An 18,644-nucleotide genomic window follows, 5' to 3' on the forward strand; every position below is an offset into this window, starting at 1 on the left:
TGCTATATTCAATAGTTATTGCAAATACACATTTGTGAAAGCACAGCTTGTTTTGTGATTCAAGGGTGTTTATTTCAGTGCAAAATAGTGGAGGGGGTTGTAAAATGGGCAGGGATGATGGTGGAGGATTGTCCATGGCAGAGTCCAGTCTATTTGTCATTGTCCAAAGGGGCATAGGAAGTGGAGCTAGGGAAGTTGATGGATGGACAGGGTGACGAAGTGGGACAGAAGGATGACATTCAGGGGGGGTCTCATTTCCTGGTGGGGGTGGGGTGGGGTGGGGTGCTGGTGTCGTGGTCCTGTGGCGGTGCCTCCTGTCCACTAGTGCCGGCAGTGGTGGTGGGCTGTTCATCATCCAGGCTAGTGTCAGGGGCCCGTTGTTGTGCCACAGTGTCCCTCCTGGTGTTGACAAGGTCCTTCAGCACCCCTTCAATGGTGACCAGAGTGGTGTTGATGGACTTGAGTTTCTCCATGATCCCCAGATAGTGTTCCTCCTATAGCCGCTGGGTCTCCTGAAAGTTGGCCAGTACCATTGTCATCGTCTCCTGGGAATGATGGTATGCTCCCATGATGTTGGAGAGGGCCTCGTGGAGAGTGGGTTCCCTGAGCCTGTCCTCCCCCTGTCACACAGCAGTCCTCCCAGTTCCCCTGTTTTCCTGCGCCTCTGTCCCCTGAACCAGGTGCCCACTGCCACTGCCCCCAGGTCCCTGATTTTCTTGGGTTGGTGGGTTTGCCTGGGTTCCTTGTAGTGGTGGACACACTTCTGCTTGCCGTGTCCTGGGGACAGAGGGATGGGCCCACTAGGTGGGTGCTGTGCTGGTGTTTCCTGAGGGGGGAGGCTCTGTGGTGGCTTCTGCCAGTGTCAGGGGAACCAACTGTACTGAGGTCCCAGATGGGCCGGGCTGGTCATCTTGATCCAGTTGGACAGAGCTGCTGTCATCACTGTGGGCCTCTTCTGTGGGGGGAGTGGACATGTCTGGAACCTCCTGTCCGGTGACATTGGGTAGGGGTCCTGCAGGGGTGTAAAGGCATGATTATTGCATCTGTGTGTGCCATCGTGTGCAATGGGTGGGTGACCCTGTACTCCAGTGCTTGCATTCTTATGTAGGACCTTGTGTGATAATTGATTTGGGGTCTGTGTGGGTATCTGTAGTGAACATGCTTTGGTGATGGGTGTCCATGCTTTGGTGTTGCATGCAGGGCTGGGTGTTGGGATGTATGGGTTGTGTTAGTGGGACATTTGTGAGGTGTTGGAGTGATGGGGGTGAGGGTGAGGGTGGGGTATGTGATAGCATGCAGGTAGGGTGGGGGATGTAATAGTTGAGATTTGACTTACCAGAGTCCATTCCTCTTGCTACTCCTGCGAGGCCCTCAGGATGAAGTATAGCCAAGACCTGCTCCTCCCATGTTGTTAATTGTGGGGGAGCCGGCGGGTTTCTGCAGCCAGTCCTCTGTACTGCAATCTGGTGTCTTGAGACCACGTAACGCACCTTTCCCCATAGGTCATTCCACCTTTTTCTGATGTCATCCCTAGTTCTTGGATGCTGTCCCACTGCGTTGACCCTGTCTACGATTCTGCGTCATAGCTCCATCTTCCTAGCTATGGAAGTGTGCTGCACCTATGATCCCAATAGCTGTGGCTCTACCTGGATGATTTTCTCCACCATGACCCAGAGCTCCTCCTCAGAGAACCTGGGGTGTCTTTGCAGTGCCATAGTGTGGTGTGGGTGATGTGTGAGGTGGTGTATGTTGTGATGTGTGAGGGGATGTGTTTGTGTGTGTTGTCTGAGGTGTGAGGATGTTGTGTGAGTGAGGGTGTTGTGGGCCTGTGGATGCTAGTGTTTCTGGTGGTGTCTCTCGCTGGGCTTCTTTGTCAATTTTTGTCGTAGGGGTTTGTGGGTGATGTGAGTGTGTGTTTTATATTGTATGGAGTGTGTGGGAGTGATGTGTGTATGTGTATCAGGTGTGTGTGTTTGGAATTGTCCAATGTGGTTGTGTTTTGTGAGTGTGTGTGTATTTTGAGCGCGGCGGTGTGTACCACCAATGGAAGACCGTGGTTGAAAGACCGCCACGTGGATTCGTGGGTCGTGATAGTGTGGACGTATTCCTGTTGGCGTGACAGTGGAGGTTTTGTTATCGCCAGTTCATCACTGACCTTTGGTGTGGCGGACTTGTGTGGGTGTCTGGTTTTTGGCAGATTCCGGGCTGTGGGTCCTAATAGCTGTAGCGGTATTCCGGCGCCGCTGCGGTGTGTTGGCGGTCTTCTGCACAGCGGTAAGCGGGATTTACCACCAATGTTGTAATGAGGGCCTATATGCTGATTTATCTGTTACATTGTTTTGTAACGTACAGCTGCAGTGCACCTATTTATAGTGGTACTTGACACATGTCATACATTAGAAACAGGGGATTATTGGGTGATGTATTGCATAAAATGTAATTAGCACTGACTCTTGCTTTTACATGGGGATGATGGGGTTTTATTGGCTATTACATGTACCTGGTACTGTTATTTAGTAAATGTTAAGGGGAAATGGGCATAACTTTAATCTGCATGGGGGATTATGGGTGTTCCAGTGCCATTCAATCTATTTAGGAAAATTTTAGGATTGTTCGAGGAAGGAACTAGGGATAGAGATTTTCTCCATTAGGGATGATGGCCATTACATCGCAATTACACATACCTGGTACTGTTCACTAGTAAATGTCAAATGCAAATGGTCAGAGCTGTGTTCTGCATGGGGATTATGGGATTACATGGTCATTGAATATTTTTTTTGAGTGGATTAGGATTGTTCCAGGTAGGAAATGGAAATAGGAGTTTTGTACATCTGGGATGATGCTTTTGACATATACTTGCCACTGTATTTACATGTGAGGAAATGGTGATAGCTGCTTTACTCACAGCGGAATGTGGCCTTAAAACAGCCGTTGAACCCTGTATTGTAATGGTCCTGTTAAGAAAATGGGAATGAATAATGTTTACATGTGGGATTAGCGTGGGTAAAAGGCTGCTCTATACCCTGGGGAATGTATTTTATGTGGTCTTCTCGAGGTAATGGCCATAACAATTTCACCATGGTAGACAATGGGTGTTAAACTATAACATATACACTATAGTGTAGTACGTGTGCTGAAGAAATGGGCATACATATTTTTTTCACTGGAATAGTGGGGGTTAAATGGCTGGTACATACACCTGGTATATTTATTTAGGAAATGTTGAAGGTAAATGGACATAGCTGTGTCACCTCTGGGGGATTATGGGTGTTACATGGCCATTAAACATATTTGGAAATCTATTAGAATTATTCAAGGTGGGGAATGGTTAAAGGGACGATGGGCATTAGATGGCTTTTGCGTTGGGATGATGGGCATCAGATGGCTTTTACATATACCTGTCATTGTATTTTCTTGAAAACTGTAAGGAAATGGTAATGGCTATAATGATTTCTACATGGGGGTGATGGATGTTAATTGGTTGTTACATACACCTGCCATTGAAGTTTAGTGACGTGTATTGAAGAGATGGGCATACATATTTTTTACATGGGGACATATACCTGGTGCTACTATTTAATAAATGTTGAAGGTAAATTGGCATAGCTGTGATCTTCATGGGTGATCATGGGGGGTTACATGGCCATTGAATATATTTGGAAATGTATTAGAATTGTTCAAGGAAGGAAATAGAGTAGGGATCTTCTACATTGGAGATAATGGGCATCAAAATGGTTTTTACATTTATCTGCCTCTGTATTCTCATTACTACTCAAAGGAAATAGTAATAGCTATTTTACTCATTTGGATAAAGGAGTTTAAACAGCCGTGAAATACATTTTCCCCTATTTAGGAAGGGGTAATGTTAGCAAGGAGATACTGTTTGCATGGAGGACTGGCTCCTACATATCACTCGCATGGAATATTAGGTATTCCTCTTGGGATAGTGTCTGTAGCGATTTTAGAGATGATGATTGTTAAATAGTTGATACACATACCTGTCATTGTATTGTGGTGAATTGTGTTTTCTTTATGGTAGATGACAGGGGGCTAAAGGGGTATTGAAAATATTTTCCCTTACATTCTAATGTGTTCTTGTTAGGAAAATGGGAATGGATAATGTTTACATGGAAGATTGTGTGCAGTAAATGTCAGATCCATATCTTGGGCATAATGTTTTAGCCACTTAAGATAGTGGGCATAGTTATTTTCTTCAAGGGGGATTATGCTTTTTAAATGGCTGCTGCATATAAATACCACTGTAACTTAGTGATTCATAGTGAGGAAATGGGCATAACTATTTTTCACCTGGGGGATTATGGGTGTAAAATGACCATTTAATATAATTGGGATTGTATTAATCTTATTCTTAGTAGGAAATAGGGATATTGATTTTCTACATGGGATATATGATTTCCGCAAGAAAATGGTAATAAATATTTGCTGCACAGGCATTATGGGTTTTAAAATCTGAAGAATGCATTTGCCACTGTATTCTAATGGCTCCTGTTAGGAAAGTGGGAATTGCTAATTGTCAAATGGGGGATGATGGCTGGCAAACGACTGTTGCATATCCTGGACAAGGATTTTACTTATTTGACTTGGGATAATTAGCATGGTCGTTTGCTACATGGATGAGAATATGTGTTTAATGGCTGTTACATACACCATGGACAACTGGAATAATACAATTGGGCAGGACTTTATTATGCAACAGGTAGGACTAAATAATGCAACAAGAAAAGGCAAATTAGGTGATGTAATGAATCACAATGCTTACCTCATTATTCTGTCATTTTTACATGTAACAGTACTTGAACAAAGAATTCACCCCATGATTGCTAGTTTGACACCAAACTGCAGCAGTAAGCGACAGAAAGGTGTTCAATTTTTGCGAAAGGCCTTCTGCATTTTAGTAGCATTCGATCCTTTTGAGTAAGAGACCCATTTTCTAATAAAAATGGCATATTATTCAGCAGACAATTATGCAGCAATTATGCAGCAAATCAATATTTTTCATCATATGGCAATACCCATGAAATCTCATAATTCCAATTGCTCTGCATATACCCTTTTCTGTATTTTAGTGATTGAGAAAATGGGCATACCTACTTTTTCATGGGGTGATGGGGAGTTAATGGCTGTTACAAATACCTGGTACTGTTACTTGCTCAGTGCTGAAGGAAAATGGACATGGTGTAGTGGATCCTACTTAGTTTTAATAGAAATCAGGAATTTAGCTTAGCATTCTGGCTTGCAGGCCCGTGCCCCCGTCACCTAGTGACGTTTAACTTACTTATCTTTCTCTTTCTTAGCCTATTTATTTTATTATTTCTTTTAAAATGGCTGCTATTGTTTAGAGTTAGAGCAATGTTTTCATTTACGTTATCAGTGCTACTCTGTGAAGACATTACTATCAGCATTAAAAGTAAGTGATGTAGATAGGTATTCACATCATGTACCTTTCTCACTTACGTATGACAGGAGCATAATGTACTGTTGGTGGAAATTGTTTACATAATCATCTCCACAAGCCTACCTCCTTATCTATTTTTTGGGAACATACTGGTGTCATGAGTCCTACAGGATCGTTATAAATACATCTCACACAGACAATGTTATCAGAGGGAAATCTATCACATGCCATTGATGCCATCTATGCTGCACGTCGCCTTGATGCAGACCCTGCCTTCGTGTCACCACGGAGTCTGATCTAGATACCTCATTCCAAGGTAACAAGGGTTGTGGAGCACTTCTCATGGACATGGTACTGGCAGATTAGGTTTACCATCATAGCTCTCACTAGGTTAGGGATTAGGGGCCAGATGTAGCAAAGGGCTTTACCCATTCTGTCCTTATGGGAAAATGTGTTTGTACATATGGCCCTAGGTTCTCTACGCTAGGGTTTTTACATTTCATGTTAATTGTAAGATGATGAGGGTATTTGTATTCACAACGCTCATCTTTACAATTCTGCTTCCTGCATTGTTCATTATCCTAATCATTGCAGCTCATGCATTTTACAATACATTGCAGTCTTTTTAATAAACTTTCCTGCATCTCCTTCATTGCCTTTATGTGATTGAGACTTATTACTAACGTGAGAAAAAGGTAACTTCCGTTCCACCACGACTCCCCTGAGATGTCACATTCTAGAGTACATGCGTAAAGGCTGCCAGAAATCACCTTTTACTGTTTGGGTTTTTGGTGAGGTACTGCTTGTGAGCCGTGAGGGTTGGGATGACAGTAGTGACTTGTTGTAGAAATGGCCTAGTCGCCTACAAATAAAAGTGCTGTCATCCCTAACTTAGCAGTCTCGCCTAGGAGCAAAAGTCCAACTACAACAATGTCTGTGTTCTACACTGAGATTATGGGTTCTTAGTGAGTGTTACAAATACCAAGGACCGTATAAGGCTTGTTCTAGGTAGACAATGGTGATAGTGATGATGGGTTTTAAATGGCTGCTACATGTATCTGCCACTGTATTGTCATGATTCCTTTAAGGAAAGAGGAATAACTATTTTTGCTACAATGGCCACTGTATTCTAATGGATCCTGTTAGTAAAATAGAAATCGCTATTTTGTACATGGGGAGTGGTGTGTGTTAAATGACTGATAAATATACCAGCCTCTGTATGCTAGCATTTGCTAAAGAGAAACCTGTGTTCTGTATGGGGGTTGTGTGTGAAGTGACTGTTGAATATATATTAACTCTTTATTATACTTGTACCAGGTATTAAATGCAGATATGGGTTTATATTCAAGGAGGGTGATGGATGTTAAATGGCCAGTTCATATACCTGCCAATGTACTACCTTGATTCCTGTAAGTAAATGGTAGTAGCTATTTTATGCACAGGGATTATGGGCTTTAAAGAGAGGATAAACACAAGTGCCACGTTATTCAAATGGTTTATGTTAGGAAAATGTTGATCCCTAATTTATACATGGGGTATGATGGGTAGTACACTGTTACATTTAGTTGACACTGTATTTTATTAATGGCTAAAAGAAAAGCTGTGTTCAACATGTGGGATTATGCACAATATATGGTTGTTTAATATATTTAAGACTGTCTTTGACTTTTTCTAGTTTGGAAATGGCAGTAGTGATTTTCTACATGAGGATGATAGATGTATATAAACCCTTCCTTAGCTGTTAAAGACTTGCAGCAGTACACACTCTTGTTCTGCTATCTGTTGGCTTTAAAATGATATGGTATGTGTAGCACATGTCTCCTTCAACAAAGTGGCAATATGTGTATCAGTTCTGTTCTACGGGATTTGAGACACTCACATTATCTTTCAAAGGAATTTGATTCCCAGGAAATTGCATCCCCAGAAATTACTTCTGGTGCATTCTTAGCCACGTGACAGGTGCGTGTAAACCACTAATCCCCACTTGTGTGAAGAATTCGGAATTGCCGTTATTTCCCATGAATGAGGAATTCCCAGTAAGTGTGGATAATAAACTACCATTGACTAAGTCGTTACCCTTTGTAAACTGCACATCACTACTACCAGTTGAGCGGTTTAGTGAGGTCCTCAGACCGGCCCGATGGGGTTGGCGACAGCCCTGGCAGAGTGCCGAGAAGATGATCAAACTTGAGTAAAAGTGGTAACAAGGTTTCAGAAGGTGACACTGTGGAAGGATCATTAACAGCAGAGCGGCCCAAACCTTTGGCTGCCTTCCAGACCAAACCCATAGGCAAAGGGCCCAGATCTCCCCTCTTGTGCCCTGGGCAGCAGAGCTGTCTGCATCTGCCAGGATGCTTGCATACTGGGTGGACTCCCCCACCTGGAAGGACCCGAGTGACACACATGCGAGGGACCCCTTCCCCGCCGCCCCAACCGGAAGCAGCACAACAGAAAGGCCCTTAAGAAGGAACCACGCTAACCTAGCTTAACCCTGGGGGGCAACTGAATCGCACTGCCTCACTGGGCTGGGACCACCCCCAAAGGCCCCACTGCCTGGGTCCCCCACACTTGGGTTTTGGGTGACCGAGGAGTGGACCTTCTGTGTCAGCAGGGCAGTCTGGATGAAAAGGAGCTGGTGCCACAAGGGAACTGTGCCCCCATTCAAAGCTGGTGAAAACTGCTTCAGGAATGCGGTATGCAGGGGGCACTGGCAAGCCTCATGCTGCCGCCTAATCCAGTGACTCTCAATGTCCAGGGTTCGAGACAGGTGGCGGACCGCTGACATGCAGGAGGGGGGACCCTTCCTAGTTGCCAGGTACCTGGTTTGTCACAGTCCTGTGTGGCTGGACTAAGGATTTAAAGACTCACAGAGTCCCTCCCTGCCTTCTAGGTGGGACTGTTGGTGGTGCTGCCTGTCTGCCTCTGCTGCTCCTGGATCCCCTCGCCCACAGGTATGAGGCTCCCAGTCTTAGACCCTGGAAACATTCTTCAGGTGTAGGCTGATGAAGCGCCAGGCCATTTCTCTCTGTGTGGGTGGTGGACAGGCAGTGCTGCCTTACTCCCATTGTGCTGCTGGGGCAGTTGCAGGGTTGCCCTGCTCCCTTCATCCCGCCCCAAAGTCAGACCCACAATTGCCCATTCCAGGATCCCACCCACTGGTCATGTCGCAGAGGTATCCCGCCACTGTGGCTGGTCTTTCACCCCCACCTTGGTGGGGTGCAGGGGAGCCACTAGCACATCCGGGGGTGCCTGGCTGTATGCCACATGTGGCAGTCTGTGGTGTCCCATGGCTGCCCACTTGTACCACCCCTAGCGCCCACTTCCGTGGCCCCAGGAGACAAGGGCTCCTCTGGCTGCTCATGGGTGCCGGTTCCCACCCCACCATGATTCGGTCTCTGATCCCAGAAAGGGTGCGCTGTTGCGACCTCAGACCCTGTTCCGGCTTCCTCACGCTTCTGCATCTGACTACAACCTAAGAACAGACATAGTGACCCGCCAAATTTAACAGGGGTGTGGAATTTAATAAAATATCTACTTGTCCATGAGACAGGTTGCTTCATAAATCTACTTGTCCTGTAAAAACATCTACTTGTCCCTTTGGTGCCATGTAGTACAGCAACAAAGTGTGGCAGCAGTCTTATTATGTAAGAGCTCTTCTAACAGCATCTCTGATTATGCCAAGGCTAATACTATAGTAGGGTTTTAATGCAAGAAATGTTCTTATTTTGCCACCTTTCCAGAGATCTATACACTGGGGCTAGAGGAAGCAGTAAACAATAGTGCCAGGGCTAGAATGCCATTGAGTCTGTGCAAACCTACTAGCCTGCGTGTTTTAAAGATTTTCACAAGCTCTTCTCTAATCTTTTTCCATACCAAGAAAGATTGGAAATTCACCCCGGACAAGGCAGAAATAAAACCTCTTCCAGGGTTGGGGAAAAAAGTAGTAGGAGGGAAAGTGAACTTTCGCATGAGGAAATTTACGCATGCATATTTGCTCGTGCTTAAATACAATTCACAAATATTTTCTAGGATTATGATTTCCTGGTCTACTTATGTAAATTCTTGTTAATTCACGAAAGCGACTAATTCAAAGACATATACCACGGGTACACTTTTGTTTAAGAATTCGGCCCCTAACTAGGTCTGACGTTAACCAAGACATTTGTTTTTATTAGAATTCTATTTCTCTCTCCATCTATCAGTTGGCTTTACTGTGAGTGATAGCATTCTGCTCTTCCACAAGATGCATATTGGCACACAAAGTAGATTGGTTCAGTGCAAGGAACTACTGTGACAATGTGTGCTTTTTGAGACCAAAACACCTTTTTTGCTTTTTGCCAATGTTTGTTAAAATGGTATGGGTTTGGCAGCTTCCTCAACAAAGTGTTACAAAAACAATGTTAAAACAAGGCACGCATTGACAAAACCAAAAGGCTGACCACTAATGTCGGATTATTTGGCTTTGCCGGTGCTTGTTATTTTTCATATTTCCCATGATCTTATTTAAAATTGTAACACTGATTTTCCATTATGAATATTTTTTTAAATACTAGCATGCATCAACATATTTTACTAAATGATGCCTCCAAGAAATAGTACCTAACATTTCACATTAATTTAGCAAAACTTTTTTCCTACTTGCATTTTTTTCAGAATATTTATTTTTAAAGCAAAGAATTACCAATCTTACTTACAAGCTTTTGCAAACATTTGCGTTTAATCAGAGAGCTGTCTGGGAGCATTATATGTAGCCTCATATTGTTAAACCTTTCAAACGTGTGGACACTTTTTTTTACTGGAATCACTGTCAGTAGTGCAGCGTGTCCTTACATTCATTTACAACACTCACCCTCATAATAAAGGATTTGCAGTAATGAACCATAAATACAGATTCGAACAGTATTAACATATGTACACAAATATTACCTTAACTGCGGACAGAGTCCTTCCCTGTAAACTGTCAGCCAAAGGGTGGTACTGCAGGGGACTGTGCCTACTTGTCCCAAGGACAAAGTAAACATGAAACTAAGCAGGATTCACTCAGTAAAGTGAAAAGCCCAGCGCCGAATACCCTCCGACTCCCCAGCGTCGCACAGGAGGCCCTAAGTCCTTCTGATTAGGGCTCACCCCTAGGACAGTGTTAGGCACACCGAGATCTGGTTCTCTGAAAGCAGGAGTATTTGGGAATCTAGCCCAAAGTGCTTGGTAAACTCAATCTAAGGCTACATACTGGTGCAAGATTGATAGCCAACAAGTATCATAAGGATAGGTTGAAAAGCACTTTGAAGAGTGAGTTCAAGAGGGGGTGAAACAGTTGAGAGGTAAACTGGTGGGGCCTCTGTAGTCCACCCAGAGGATTCAATATGGCGAGAAGGTTGGTCACTCAGGAGGGCAGATCCCGTATGTGGAACCACTATCTGGGCACACCCGTCCCCAGAGGGTGCATTACCTACATGGCAGTATGCCACAACTAGCCTGGGTCAGCTGGGAAAGTTTCAGAGTGGCAGATGGCCCACTGCTCCAGTGGAGAGTGTTACTGCCCCTCTGGCAGCAGCTTTGCTGTGCCAGCATGGCCAAGGGAGATTTGACAGCCCCCTGCCTTCCCCTGGCAACTTCCCCAGCCGCTCTCAGGGTGCTCCAGAGCTGGGATGGGGTCCCCTGCACCTGGTGTGACTGTCGACCAGGGTGGACTGTGCTCAGTGGACCTTCACTGTGATGCACCACAGGTAAGGGAGGCCCATATCAAGTGCCAGGGGTCTGCAGCAATGTCAGTTATCCAACAGACACATCTTGAGAATCATAGACCAAAGGGTCTAACACATGCGTTAGCTGGAGGGCCGAATGAAACCCTGTAGCACAATGAAGGTGAGGGCTGGAGTGCGCGGGCTGAAGTGGGATCCCACCATGCCCTTGCAGCAGGCGCACACTGGCTCATCACACCTGCTCCAATGGAAAGATGCAGCATCTGCGTGTGTGATAGGACCCAAAAGGTAGTGAGCTATGCCTGAGCAGGCTGAAGTCAGAGGTAACTCTGGTTGAGAGTCCGTAGCAGTCCTGATGTGCAAATCAGTCATTTAACCTGGTTATAGAGGTGAAAGACTAATCGAACGATCTAGTATCTGGTTCCCTCCATATTTTCCCTCAGAATAGCTGGCTCTCGGAAAATCCAGTGTAATCTGGTAAAGAAAATGATATGGGTCTTGGAGCCAAAGTGATTTCAGCCTATTCTCAAACTTTAAATGTGAAGAAATCCATTTTGCTGCATGGAGACCGGCATCAATTGGGAGTGCCTAGTGGGCCTCTGTTGTTAGGCAATTCTGGTGCAGCAGGATGACCCTAACGCCGGGCTAAGGAGCCCGATACTGACGCTCATCAGAACCCAGAGAAGGTGTAGGTTGATATAGACAGCAGGACAGTGGCCGTGGAAATTGGAATCTGCTAAGGAGTTTATAAAAACTATCTTGCCAAAACAAATAGCTGTGAAAATGGATGGCACTGGAGCATCAGGCCCATACTCACCCATCACTGATGCTGAGAGCCATGGGGGCTAAGATGAGTTGGAGCACCACTGTGGTGCACATGGAAGCCCAGAAAGAGGGCCTTGGTGTGGCTTCCGCAGGTGCAGATCTTGGTAGTAGTAGCAAATATTCAAGTAAGAAATTTGAAGGCTGAAATGGAGAAGGGTTCCATTTGCACAGCAGTTTAACATGGGTCAGCCAGTCTTAAGAGATGGGTGAGTGCCGTTTGGAAAGGATGAGCAACAACCTCCATTGCCTTCAGCCATTCTAAAGCGAGTTAGTTCAGATACCCGAACCCAGGGTTGCAGAGATCAGTGTCCTTGCAGTGTCCAGTGCAGTAACACAATCAATCCCGGAGAGGTCAGCGAGAGCCCTAGTGAGAATTTCTTTTTTTTGTGAATGGCAGGGTGCCCTGGAATGGGTTCAGCCTTGGAAAGCATTGCAGTTCTTTCAGCATCTGGTGAGCTCTTGCTAGTCCTTGAAAATCCAGGTGAAATGGTGTAAGTCTTCATATCAATATCTGCCTCAGGTCTCGAAGATGAACAGCCTCAGGAATGTTGGAAGAATGTAGGTAAGGAACATTGGCAAGTCAGATCCATAACTTCAGAATAAGGATTGACCCAAAGGGCTGGTTTGGTCACGATGGGGCATGAAGCAGGGCTATGTGCAAGCCACAGCTGTACGAGATGCAGCACTCCAGTGAAAGATGACTCTGGATGTAACCCAGGCCCTTCCTGTGGTTCCCCCCAGCTGCAGTGGTCACCTCTCCCCGTGCCCCTCCCTAGGGCATGGGGGCAGTGTTCTAACTGGTGTAGTCCAGGGAAATCCCACTGTTTCACAAAAACAAAGCATTGCAAAGGCTGAGGCAGGTGTTGACACTATGGGGGTTATTACAACTTTGGAGAAGGTGTTAATCCGTCCCAAAAGTGACGGTAAAGTGACGGATATACCACCAGCCGTATTACAAGTCCATTATATCCTATGGAACTCGTAATACGGCTGGTGGTATATCCTTCACTTTACTGTCACTTTTGGGACGGATTAACACCTCCTCCAAAGTTGTAATAACCCCCCATGTGATTTCTGCCAAGTGCTCAGAATGTCAAAGTGAAGAAATTCAGTGAAGCGCAGCTAAATGGCAGGAGTAACTATGACTCTCTCTATGAATGGATGATTGAGATTCCTACTGTACCTACCCTCTATCTAGTGAAACCACATCCAAGGGAGCCACCCACTCCGTGGACAGTGGCAGGTGGGTAGTTAGACTTGGGCAGTACAGCTGTCAAATGATAATGCAGGTATTCTAAGGTCAGCTCGGGGAGGACATAACCTTCTGCGGAGCAGAACGTCAAAAGCTTGCTTGATTTTGATTTTCAGTATGAATGCAGACCATGAAAGTGGGGCCTCACGATCCTTTTGACTTCATGGGTTTCAAGCAGGAGGTGTCAAAAAAGTTTCCGCGATAATAGGATTGCAGCGGCCAAGTGTTCATAGCAATGTAGATTTTTGATCCTTCGATCTGGCTCTTCCTTTCAGTGTGAAGCAGAATTCACCTAGCGTTGGATTGTTCACCCGCTAATAGGGAACATGAGCTGGGTTTAGACCATTGTGAGACAGGTTAGTTTTACCCATCTGATGTGTTGTTGCAATAGTAAGCCTGCTCAGTACAAGAGGAACGACAGGTTCAGACATTTGATGTATGTGCTGGGCAGAGGAGCCAATCGAGTGAAGCTGCCATCTGTGGAATTATGACTGAGTGCCTCTAAACCAGAAACCTCTCTAGACTATAATGGTACTGCAGTGCTGTTGAGCCTCAGTTAGCCAGAGAAAGTCAGCATCTGGGCCTGTGCATTGGGTCGCATGCATGGGGACTGGAGCACAGATGACAGGAGGTCACCTCCATTGTCCTTAGTTCACTGCATGTTTGTGGTGCACCAAGTGCTAAATCATTCTTAGTCAACCTGAATCTGGGTCAGGGTTTTGTACATAGTAAAGCAGCTACCACTCTGTGATCTATTGAAAGTCATGCTCTGAGACAAGCATTTATCTCTGTCTGTGGACGCTCATGCCCTCCACACTCAGGGGTCCCTCTGCCATCAGGGAGGGACAGAAAGGAAGCAGGTCCACTGGAGGTTGCCTCCACTGCTTGCCACCTGGCATGTGGGCCTCCCCCCGCCATGTACCGCCAAGTACAGTGACGGATGCCACAATCACCTGCAGGTTATCAGGGCGCCCAGATGGCCAGAGAGGAACCCCTTTTCACCCCCACAGGAGCCGCCAGGATGCAAGTAGTCTCCTGAGTGCTAGACCACTCGTCATTGTCAGACCACTGTGTGCCTGAGGTCTGAGTCACTCTGATCAGCCCGGGGCATCTCATAGCTGGGTCAGCCCTGGTAAACTGGTTGCTGGGTCAACCCAGGCTATCTGGTCAACGAGTTGTTTGACCAGATTACCAACGGGTTGGCTCCCCAGGGTTTTACAAGCCCCACTTCGTAAGGGCCTAACAGTCAAAGAAAATCAGCTTCCTGGGCAGGCCAGAGAAGAGTGGCTTTTGGATGGGGTGGACTTAACCCTCTTTCACTCTCCAAGTTCGGGCTCCACGAAGGTAGAAGACATACACAAGGCAGCACCCTCATCCTAGGGTATGGTGAGGGCAGTCACTACCCAGGGCAGGGTGGCTTCAGATCAGGGAGTACACTCTTGGTCCTCCACTGGATTTGGGGGTAAGGTGGACACCAGTCCTTCACAAAGCCATGCCCCAAGGTGCTGACCTGGAACATGAGCCTAAGAGAGCTCCAAGAAGCCCTCGTTAGACTGTCTCGAAGGCAGTGACTGTTAATGTCTCACCCCCCAGGAGGTGCAGTTGACAGGCCCAGCACAAGGCTTACTGTTCTCTGCCATGCACCCCCTCATGAGAGCAGGGCCTGGATAAGGTGAAGTGTCAGGCCGGTGAAGCCCTGTCTTTCTTGGCAGGGAGGAAAGCCATGGTTGTGCCCTTCGTAAGAGCTCAAGCAGGTCCTGGACTCCAAGTGTGTGGGATAGGGCTCTGCATGCCCAGACAGTATGGCCTGCTAAGGGACTATAGCCGGGCAGGCATACTTAGGCCTAATTGGTGATGGGTCGCTCTGTTGGAAGCACCTAAACAAGCACCCCTGGTCAGGTCCTTTGAGTCACAAAGCATACATGACGGGCTTCTGCAGAGTGAAGAAACCACATGGCCTGGGCCTGCGAGCCCACTGAACCACCAGACATGGGTCTGCAAGTCCACCATGAACCTGGGTTTCCTTCTCTGGCCCTCTAGGTCACACAGTGCCCAGAACAGAAGGGGGAGAGAAGCTCTGCAAAGCACCTGGGAGTGGAAACCACAAACCATGGGAGGCTTCCTCTTCTGTGCCCATGCCAGGGCTTACTTATGGGGTGGGAACTCCCTTCATCCTTGGCCTCGTCCTCTACATTGCTGCATCACAAAGAGCCCAGCCTGGGGTCCCACAGGCCGGGACTGGCTTCCCCTATTTGGGCGAATTCAGGTGCTCTGGCTAGGTTCAAGAGCCCTGGTAGGACCCCATGCCATGGCTTTGGTGAGCCCAAGGTTGGGAACCCCCTTCCTGGGCCCCGTCCTCCAGCTCTCCACATGGCAAAGTGTCCAGGACGGGGTCCTGTCGGCCCTGGAAGCCTTCCTCTGGCAGCCCAAGTGGAGAAGCTCTGATCAGCGGCTGAGTCAGATGCCCATACCAGCCCTTGAGGTAAACCCCGGCCCAGAGTTACCTTCTCTGGCTCTACATCTCGCTTGGCACCCAGGTTGGGGTACAGTGGGCCATTGGTGGGCCTCCCTCACTTTGCTGAAATGTAAACTTGCCTTTGGGCCCCAAGTCAGAGCTCTGTCAGGCCCACCTTGCCTGAGGCCCAGTTGGGGCTCCAAGAACCCGACCTCAGAGTGCCTTTCCTCTCCAAGGGCGAGCGGAAGCATTTTCATTTAGGGACACTACAACCAGATGGCTGTCCTTTGAGCCGAGTCATCTGGCTGCTCTGAGCCCTGGTTGTGCACCATGCATCCCTATGGCATGTCCAGATGGCAGGGCTGCCCTGGAAGTCCTGATAAGGGCCCATTTGCTTCTTTGAGCCCAGCCATGGCTCCAGGAATTAGGATGCGTTTGTGCAGATGATTCACTCTGTCACTCAGTGCATCGGGTTACAAGAAATTGGGCTAGGCTTCCTCTGGATTATTAGTGACAGGGTACTTTGGACCTCCTTGCAATCAAGTCGTTCTTCACCTTGGTGCAGTCAGGGCCCAGGCCTGCCTGCCCTGCCCCCCAAGGGCCTGGGTCCTCCACTGCCTACCACCCTGGTCCAAAAGGCCTTTCTCTTGAGCCTGCCTACAGGAGAGCAGACAGGGACTCAAAGCCAACATCCCAGCATAAGGTGGCCTACCCGGTAATGATCCGCCCAGCACCTTACTCCGATCTATTAGACATGCTAGGTTCACTTAGGGATGGACAGCCTGGCCAGCCTCCAGGGATCGTCTGACTCGAGGGTCTGCTTTTTTGCACATCAAAGCAGGAGCAACCTAGCAGCTTGCATCCCCCAATTGCCCAACCAGAGTGGAATGGGTTAGGTTGCGCCAGGGCCCCGATGCTACATGCACAGGCTCCCGAAGGGTGTCAAGGTCAGTTGGGGATGGACATGCTTCTCCCTTCCCAACCCCATCCAGCAGGTGTGGCTACCTGATTGATCCTGACAGCAGAATATGCTTGTCTCAAAGATTAAGCTATGCACATGTAAGTACAGTGAAACTGTGAATGACTCACAAGTATGGTTCCTTGATCGCTCCATCTGTTACTCGTATAACTGTCATAATTCTAGAGCTAATACATGTCAATGAGTGCTGCTCTCCCGGTATGCATGCATTTATCAGACCAACATCAGTTCAGGCTCTTCTGGCCACTTTGGTGAAAAGTCAGTTGTCCTATGGAGTCTTCACTGCTGGAGTCGGCTTAGCAGTCCTTCTTTTTTCTTCTTTCTTCTTCTTCTTGAGGTTGCCAGGAATCTGGTGAGTGAGGTTCAGGGGAGCCTCTAAATACTAGATTTAGGGGTGTTACAGCTGTCAGAGGGCAATAGCCAATGGCAACTGTCCATGAGGGGGACTACACCCTTCATGTGCCCACTCCCTTTAGGGAGAGGGCCACATCCCTAACCCTATTGGTCCCTATCCTCCAAAACAAGATGGAGGATTCTGCAGGGCAGGGGTCACTTCAGGTCTGGACACCTTAGGGGTGGTCCTAGCTGCAGTGGTCACTTCTCCCTGTTTTACCTAATTTTCCCCTGGACCTGCTGCAAAATGTGGGGCATCTCCACTAGCTGGAGTGCCCCAGGGCACTGTAACAGGAGGCCTGAGCCTTTCAGGATCACCACCAAGTGTTACAGTTCCTGCAGGGGGGAGGTGTGGAACACCTCCACCCTGAGCAGGCTTTGTTTCTGACCCAAGAGAGCTCAAAGGCTCTCATCCCATGGGGTCACAAACTTGTCTGTTATTGAAAGGCTGGCACAGACTGGTCAGCCCTGCACTAAAGAGTTGGGTAAAATACAGGGGGCATCTTTAAGATGCCCCTTATGTGCATTTTACAATAAATCTAACACTGGCACCAGTGTGGGTTTATTGTGCTGAGAAGTTTGATACCAAACTTCCCAGTCTTTAGTGAAGCCATCATGGGGCTCTGTAGTTCGTAATGACAAACTCCCAGCCCATGTACTCAATATGGCCACACTGCACTTGCAATGTCTCAGAATGGATTTAGACATTATAGGAGCATATTCCTCATGGAACTATGCCCACATCTGTGGTATAGTGCACCTTTCCTTAGGGCTGTAAGGCCTGCTGGAGGGGTGACCCACCTATGCCACATGCAGTGGTTTGTGGACATGGCAGCGTGAGAGGGATGCCAGGTCGACTTTACCTTTTTCTCCGCAACTGCACACACCATCTGCAATGGCAGTGCACATGTGTTTGGTAAGGGGTCCGTTAGGGTTGCACAATACATGCTGCAGCCCTCAAGGACCCTCCCTGGTCACAGAGCCCTTGGTACCACTGGTACCTTTTTACAAGGGACTTAGCTATGTGTTAGGGGTGTGCCAATTATGGAAACAATGGTACAGTTTAGGGAAAGAACACTAGTGCTGGGACCTGGTTAGCAGGATCCCAGCAAACACTCCGTCAAGTTTGCATCAGATACCAGGCAAAAAGTGGGGGGTACTGCAAACAACGGGCCAGTTTCCTACATATGCCACAGCCATTTAACACCCATCATCCTCTGTGTAGAAATCTTTATGGCCATTAACCCAAGAGGGCTACGTCAAATACTGTGCCCAGGATATGTAGCAGCATTCTAATCCCCAAAATCCACCACGTAAACATTATCTATTCCCATTTTCCTGACAGGACCATTATAATAAATGAGAAAATTTATCCAACAGCTGTTTAAAACCCTTAATCACCTGTGAGTAAAATAACTATTACCATTTCCCTAAATTAGTCATGAAAATACAGTGCCAGGTATTGCAGACCTATTTACTCTTCTGCTCAGAAAACTTGGGAAAACGAATCCTTTTTACCAATGCTGGGCCAATAAAAGGGACTAAGTTGTGTGCACGTATGCGTCTTCATTTATGTGCGCATACGCGCCATGATGCTAGCTTGGCCATGCATGACGCATGTG

Source organism: Pleurodeles waltl, chromosome 9 (assembly GCF_031143425.1).
Source record: "Pleurodeles waltl isolate 20211129_DDA chromosome 9, aPleWal1.hap1.20221129, whole genome shotgun sequence".
NCBI lineage: Eukaryota > Metazoa > Chordata > Amphibia > Caudata > Salamandridae > Pleurodeles > Pleurodeles waltl.